The sequence below is a fragment of the Adiantum capillus-veneris genome, chromosome 3 (genome assembly GCF_014529385.1).
Source record: "Adiantum capillus-veneris isolate H3 chromosome 3, ASM1452938v2, whole genome shotgun sequence".
Taxonomy (NCBI): Eukaryota; Viridiplantae; Streptophyta; class Polypodiopsida; order Polypodiales; family Pteridaceae; genus Adiantum; species Adiantum capillus-veneris.
This window is the reverse complement of record NC_140933.1, coordinates 105068780-105077467: the sequence shown is the minus strand read 5'-3', so window position 1 is coordinate 105077467 and position 8688 is coordinate 105068780.

Below are 8688 nucleotides of genomic sequence, written 5' to 3'. Positions count from 1 at the left end.
TTCGTGGCACGGAATCCTTCACGATAGCCAATCATAGAGCAGTGAGTGACACACCATTGCCCCATTTGGGCTTACTAGGATAGTCTGGTTGTGTGCTTGCAGCCATTCGTGGCTCGCACACAGTGTTCGACAAGTCCCCAGCCTCCGACATGTTTGATAGAAGTGCACACATGTGTAGAACCCTTGTCTAATAAGAAGATTCCTTGAAATCCATATGTGTTAAGTTATCCACTTGAGAGTTGTGGTAGACTTGAGTAGCATTTGGTGGTCCTTTTGTATTGCCTCTTCTTAGGTATCCTAGGATATTTTTGAGATTGATACCCATTTGACCTTCTACTCTGGGAGTGTCTTGATTGCACTTCATATGCCCTGACCTTTGGTTTTGGTATCCATATCTATCGGTTACCTCTTTAGTACTCCTTTTCTTTTAAAGTCCATTATGATGATATACATCCCATGTTTTTGTCTATTTGTGTTGATCTTCCATCTTTAATCGACACTAAAGCATTGACTTTTACTAGACTGCTTGAGACAAACACTTGCTTAACTTTCATTTGCTTTAATGAGTACTTGGGATGATTTACCTTTGCTTTTTTGGGTGGCTCTCTAGAGGTTTTATGTGGGTCAGTAAATATATTGAAGATCTATGTTCTTCTTTTGTTGTGGTTTCATCTTGCTTTAGCCGAGTCTCTATGGAAGGTGATTTGAGACTTTGTTTTCCATTAGGACTTCTATATGTTGACTTGGCCTTTGGACTTTCTAAGGTGATTGACTGACCTTTGGACTTTCTATTGCTTCCTGGTTGTCTGCAACCTTGTTGTTCTTCATTTCTAGCTTTGATGGCATCTTTTGATCAATAGCTTCCATGGTTGTTGTTTTTTAAGTTTAATTTTCACTTGCTATTTCCTGGTCTTCTTTAAGATCTTTGGAGGTTTTCTTGGTTGGAGATGAAACATCTTCAATAAACTCGGCTTTGGCATTAGTTTCCATTTGAGTTCTACTTGTGTTGTCTTCCGTGGGACAAGTCTTGGTCTTCATTCTTTATTGTCTTTGAAGACTGCATCTTGTTTTCACTTTGTATCTCTAGAACATTTTGGGTCAATGGCATTCCATGATTCCCCAATATTTGGCTTGTTTGTTTCCAGAAATGCTAATAAATATAGGAATATCTTCCAACTGCGGTTAACCACATTTTTTCCAAATGTGTGTACCATAGATCATGCTACAAATGTGAATATTATTCAATACATGTAATCAAGAAGGTATTGTGAATTGATGGTCCATTATTCAATACATGTAATCAAGAAGGTATTGTGGATTGATTGTCTGATATATTGTTTGTTGTTGTCCATAATATAAAATTCAAAGTATGTGAGTTAAAATAAACTCTTCTTCCAAATGAGTGATGAATTACCTATCATCAAGGTAAGACAAACTACTACCTTTGAGAGAGAGAGAGAGAGAGAGAGAGAGAGAGAGAGAATTATTGGAATTAGGGTTGCAGAGAAACACACACAGCTTGGAGAAGACGAAGGAAGCTCAAGGCACACAATAGAGAGTGTTTAACTTAGTGTGCAATGGAAAGATAGATAGCCCTAGAGTGATGGGCGTATATACAATGCACGGGGGAAAAAACCTCCTAAAGAGGGAAAAAATGCCTCGGCGGTCCTAGTGTGTTCACACACATCACTACCACATGTATATGGTAACAAATCCCCACTGGAGTGATGCGGTGAACGACAACTGGCACATGAGTAAAGGGAAGTGGATCCCCCCTTGGGATAAAACAAGCCAAGATGTAAAGTGCCACTAAGGTAGTGGAAAATCCTCTTGACAGCCTGCCAATGCTTAGACCCTGGGCTATGCATAAATCTGCTGACTTGTGAGACTGCAAACTAAATATCCGGCCTTGTGTTGCATACATAAATGAGGCAGCCAACAGCAGTTTGATAAAGAGTGACATCAGCAGGATCGCCAGCATCATGTAGAATCAACTTCAAACCTGTTTCCACGGGAGTGGCAATAGGTTTGCAATCCTCAAGTCCAAACTTACATAGCAATGTCTCTATGTAACTTTTCTGACACAAGGCAATACCACCATCACATTGCTTAAACTGTATACCCAAGTAATGATGCAACAACCCCAAATCCTTCATCTTGAAAGTAGCATTCAAATCAGCCTTAAATTCAGCAATATGTCTCTCATTTAGTCCAGTGATCAGCAAATCATCAACATAAAGAACCACAATGAGAAGTACATTACCCTCACGCTTTACATACAACGTGCTTTCTGTTGGACTGTTACAAAAGCCTTGTTTGACCAAATGAGTGTCATCTTTCTCATACCAAGCACGAGGAGATTGCTTCAACCCATACAAAGCCTTCTTACATCTGCACACTTTGTCCTCTTGTCCTTTTATGACAAAACCGTGAGGCTGCGTTACATAAACTTCCTCAAATATGTCACCATTCAAGAAAGCAGTAACAATGTCTGATTGATGTACATCCCAACCAAAATGAGCTGCCAATGCACATAGAAAACGCACAGTAGTTATACGACAAGTGGGAGCAAAAGTCTCTTCATAATCTATGCCTTTTTGTTGTGCATAACCCTTTGCAACAAGTCGAGCCTTATGGCGATCAATCTCACCATCCGGCTTGCGTTTCAACTTGTAAACCCACTTCGTACCAATGGCCTTTTTCCCATGAGGCAAATCACATAAAGTCCATGTGTCATTTTCTATAAGTGCATCATATTCTGATTGCATGGCAGCCATCCAATTTTTTGAATTCTGTGCTTCATCAAAAGACAGAGGCTCCTCAACATCATGTAAGCTAAACACAGCCAAAGCATAACAATCTGATGCATAAGATGCATGGTGAGAGCCTGAACGAGTACGACTAGACAAAGGTGCATCCAATTTACTGTCACGCAAAGTGTGCACCAGCCATTTTGGCATACCTCTAGCCTGCTCATTTTCAACCCTTTCCTCATCAAGTACATCATGTACATCTGCATCAGTAATAGGCTGATCTAGAACATTTTCAAAAACCCCCATAGGCTGTACATTTGCCTCATTCGGACTTACATTCGTATTTCCACCACTGAAAAGAGGCAACAAAGTGTCATAAATGTTCTGTGAGCTTGCATTACTGTCTCTAGTACATGACAGCAAGGGCTGAACAAAATCTTCCACAAACACTACATCCCAAGAAACCAGAATACGTTTTGTTTGCGGATGATACAACATGTAACCTTTGCTTTCAGCACTATAACCAACAAAAATACATTTCACAATCTTATCATCCAATTTTTTGCGCTGCACTTGTGGCACCAAAGCATATGCCAAACAGCCAAAAATACGCATGTGCTCAATAGAAGGCTTTCTATCATGCCATGCTTCATATGGAGTAATAAACTGCAAAGCTTTCGTAGGACACCTGTTAAGTACATAAGTGACACACATGATGGGCTCAAGCCAAAAAGAATGCGGTAAAGCTTGACTTTTGACCATACATCGTGCCATTTCCATCAGTGACCTGTTTTTCCTCTCAGCAACACCATTTTACTGAGGTGTATAAAGCACTATACATTGGTGTTTTATCCCACGACTAGCCAGAAACACATTAAATTCATGAGACATATACTCCCCCCCTCGATGTGAATGGAGGGTGCCCATGGTACATTTCGAGACATTTTTAGCCATAACCAAAAATTGTTTGAAGCACATAAAAACTTCGGACTTCGCTTTAAGCGGAAATACCCATGCATGCCTGGAGTAATCATCAATGAAAGTCATGAAGTACAGGTAATTGCCCAAGGACGGAGTTTGCATGGGCCCACAAACATCACTATGCACAAGCTGCAACCTGCATGTGGCCAGAACTGAACCATCCTTTGGAAACTTAGAACGTTGCATCTTACCCAAAATACATCCTTCATAAACATGTTTGACAGGTGCTTCAAGAGGTGGCAAAGAAGCAACCATATCAGATTTCTGCAAACGTAGCAAACTGGCAAAATTTAAATGACCAAAACGTGCATGCCAAAGTTTTGCATCTGAAATAGCCCTTGAATCTGCAACAGCTTTTGCAAAATTTTGTCCACACTTGTCATACAAGTGAGCTTATACAGCCCACGGCACAAAAGCCCAGATGCAACAATTTCATCACCAAAACTGAGATCATGAACTGTACATCTGTCATCCACAAATTTGACTACAAGTCCAAGTCTAGCAAGTGTGGATACAGACAAGAGATTCTTCTTGATCCCAGGTACATAAAGTGCATCAACAAGTGTGAAGGAACTGCCATTAGCAACAGTGAGCACAATCTTTCCAACTCATTGAACTGGATAAGAGGCGTTGTTGGCACAAGTGACTGAATTCCCATGAGGGATAGACTGGAGAGAGGTAAACAATTCACGATGTGAGGTAATGTGCTTTGTAGCACCACTGTCGAAATACCACACATGTGACTGACAAGCATGCATCATGGACAGCAGGATTGTAAGTGCACTGTGCGCTGAAAGCCCATTCTGCATCAACATCAGCAACACAGTCTCCTTTCACAGAAAACTCAACAATGGATGCATTTGTAGTGGAACCAACATTTGCAATGGAACCACCCTCTTTCTTCTTAGCCTCTTTGGCCTTCAACTTAGGACACGACTTGATCAAGTGATCATTGGCTTTACAATAATGGCAACGCATCTTCTTTTTGCCCTTATCACCAGAATTGCCAGACGAAGTGCTCCCAGCAGAAGCATTAGGAACATAATATTTGCCACTCGTAGCAGAACCATAAGAAGTGGCTGTATTACTGTTACCACCCTTTCTTTGAGAAGCAATAAAGGCTTGTTCAACTGCACGCTGTCTGGTCCTGTTTTTTCTGGAAAGTGACTCTTGCAACAGCAATGTGCATAATGCATCAAACTTGACAACTTCTGGATTTCCTTGGGTCATAAGTCTCTAAGTACTAGCAAAAGTCTGGTAAGAATCTGGTAAGGCATCAAGAACAGTCTGCACAAGGGAACTGTCTGAAAAAACTTCACCTGCAGAAATAAGTTTCTCATTGATATCCTTGACACTAGCAAGGAAAGTTTCCATATCATCTTCCTCATGCATAATCTTCGACTCTAGCTCTTTACGCAGCAAAGCAATTTTAGCCTCATTGCGGCTTGCATAAAGATCTGCTAGAATATCCCAAGCCTGTTTTGCAGCTTTTGCTGAACGGATGTGAGGAACAATGGTGCACTTCACAGAAAACGCAATCAATGCATGAGCCTGCACATCCTTTACATCCCAACGAGCTTGTTCTGCCGTAGGCAAAACAACTCTAACAGCTGCAATCCTTGCAGCAAGACCTGCAACATCCTCAGAACCAAGACGTACATCAATGCCTTGCACAATGTTCCAGACGCCCTTTGACACAAGTACATGTTGCATCATATAAGCCCACATAGAGTAGTTGTCCCCATCCAACCTGTCCTCAGCAGCAAACATCTTGAACACATCTGTGTTGTTGTTGTTAGCCATGGTAAATGCTACACCTAATGTGAAAATTGCCCGAAAATAGGAGAAACGGAGCGGGAACAACCTGTGCTATATAGCACAAACCGTAGAAGACTATAAGGCACCTGTTATGCAGAAAATGGCACTGACAAAAATTTTGCATAAAATAACGAAATAGCCTGTGCAGTACTGCCTATAGTGGAAACGGAGGCCAAAATGAGCCCAAATCAAAATTCTGAGCAGACCAATCTCTACGAGCTTGCCCAAAGTATTTGTCGACCTGCGAACGCTCGCCAAAGCTCATTGAAATCGGGGAAAGTGAGCAGGCGTGTGCTGGAGCACCTGGCGACTAAGCCCGGGAGGACGTGACCTGCTCTGATACCAATTGTTGGAATTAGGGTTGCAGAGAAACACACAGCTTGGAGAAGACGAAGGAAGCTCAAGGCACACAATAGAGAGTGTTTAACTTAGTGTGCAATGGAAAGATAGATAGCCCTAGAGTGATGGGCGTATATACAATGCACGGGGGAAAAAACCTCCTAAAGAGGGAAAAAATGCCCCGGCGGTCCTAGTGTGTTCACACACATCACTACCACATGTATATGGTAACAAGAATATCATCTTGAAACTAAGATGCGTGCTAACATTGGCAATTATAAAAAGTATTGTATTGCAAAACATACACAAACTTAGGAGAAGCGTTGTTATTAGTGTATATGCAAAATTCCCTACATTGGTCAAAGTTTAATAATTCATTAGGAAGTGCTCTCTTCAAGATCTTACATCCCTTCAAATGTATTTATTATTGAGCATACAAAAGATTGGTAGGACAAAGAAGCCCCTCATTATTCTCATCTAGCAGCTGTGTAAGGCTTTTTAACACAGCTATCAAAGTATTTGAGATATTCCCTTATCTGAGTATTCTTCAATTTGTTGTGCTCTTCTAGGTACTTGGCATGCATATCCTCATGAAACATAAACTCGATGCTCCAACAACCTCATCATCAAGTTCTCGTCGTGAAATTGTTCCCCTTTTTGACTTTGTATGCTCTATGAATTCCACTAGTGTTCAAAAGAATATAAATGAGTTGGCCCATCCTATTATTCATGTATTGTGTAGGATGGATTTTTCTTTTCCTCGCCCCATAGCACTATTTAACATCTGTCTATCCCTCCCCCTCTCTCTTTCTCTCTCCCTCTCCCTCTCTCTCTTGGTGCATCTACATGGTTGTACTACCTGAGCATATAGACATGCACATACCCCTAATATTGGAGCTCCATTCCCCCCCTCCCCATAGATCCCATCACAAACCAAGGTTTTTTATCCTTATCCTTATTTTGCACCAATTTGGATTGTTTTGTCTTTCTGATAGATGGAGGACACACACACACACACACGAATACTTGATTTGTCTCATAGGTCAACTTCGGCCTACATAGACGTTAAAAAACTCTCTTTGTTTCTTTGTTTTGTTCCTTCTTTCTCTCTCCCCCTCTCGATGCGTCTTCCCATGTAGTGGATGTTTTTTGCTTGGATCAAGAGTTATTGGATGGATTAGCACCCAACAATTGTTCTTTACTTAGCTAGCCTAATGACAGTTTTAACAGCGGCGACAAAGGGAGTTTTGTAAACGTCGACAAAGGGAATGACATGAATACACCCTGTAGAGAATAGTAGCGACATCAAAGGAGCTTGAGCATGACCAGTGAAGGAGTCGCAAAAGAGATGATGACGTCGACACCATTATGGAGATTACGGTGGACATTATCGACATGAGAGAAGTGACAAAGAGGATGAATATAGAAGGGGTGGTAGCCACTCAATTGAAAACCGTATTTTTTTACATAGAAGTTGTTTATAACAGCGCTGCTAAAAAGCAACAGCAAAACGGCCGCGAGGTGTAGGCACGAGCGTCACTAGCAGCAGCAAAGATCTGCAGGAAGTAGCGAGGAGCCTTTAAAAGGACATGCTGATGGAGAGCGCGGTCGACATGAAAGAAGGTCACTTGGAATGTATTGATTGTAGGACATGCCCAACATGGTTGTGGAGCAAATAGCTTGCAGGATATGCCCAACATGTGTGGAAAGGGAGCTCTAGCACCGCACAGAACTAAGAGATGAGAGACCATCATGGAGATTGCACTAGATATGAGCGACATGATGATGGAGATTGCAGTTGACATGAGAGAATGTCACTTCGAATGTATTGATTGCAAGATATGCCCAATATGGCTAGTGGAGCAAACAGCTTGCAGGATATGCCCAACATGGCTGTGGAGCTCCTAGACGGTCATGAGGTGGAGCCATGAGTGTTACGAGCAGCAGCTGGCTAAGATCAGCAAGAAGCGGCAAGGAGCCTTTAAAAACTGGCGGAGCAAACAACTTGCAAGATATGCCCATCATGGCTATGGCAAGGAAGCTCATGCACCACACTGGATTAAGAGATGAGAGATGATCACGGGGACGTAGTAGACATGAGCAGCAGGAAGATATGCTCAACATGGCTATGGAAAGGAAGCTTTAGCACCGCAACAGTTTAAGACATGAGAGATGATGACAAAGATTGCAGTAGAAATGAGCAACATGATGATGGAGTGCAGGGTCGTGAGAGAATATCAATTGGAATGTATTGATTGCACGATATGTCCAACATGACTTTGGAAAGGAAGCTTCAGCATCACAGCAGATTAAGAGATGAGAGATGGTAATAAGCTCGAAGTAGACATAAGCGATATGATGATTGCAGTATATGCCCACCAAAATGGATGTGGAAAGGAAGTTCCAATATCGCAGCGGATTAAGAGATGATAGATGATGATGGAGATCATAATAGACATGAGCAACATGATGATAGAGACGGCGATCCACATGAGAGGTCACTTGGAATGTACTAATTGCAAGATATGTCCAACATGTCTGTGGGAAGGAAGCGCTTGGCTGTTTTAACCAGATGCAAAGTGAGGGTTATGAGATAAAGATGGAGGCCGTAAAATACGAGTGACATGATTATTGCAAGATATGCCTAACTTGGCTGTGGAAACGAAGCTCCAACACAGCAATGGATTAATAGACAAGTATGATGATGGAGATCTCAGTAAACATGAGCAACATGATGATGAAGATCGTAGTCGATATGAGAGAAGGTCACTTGGAATGTATCGATTACGAGATATGT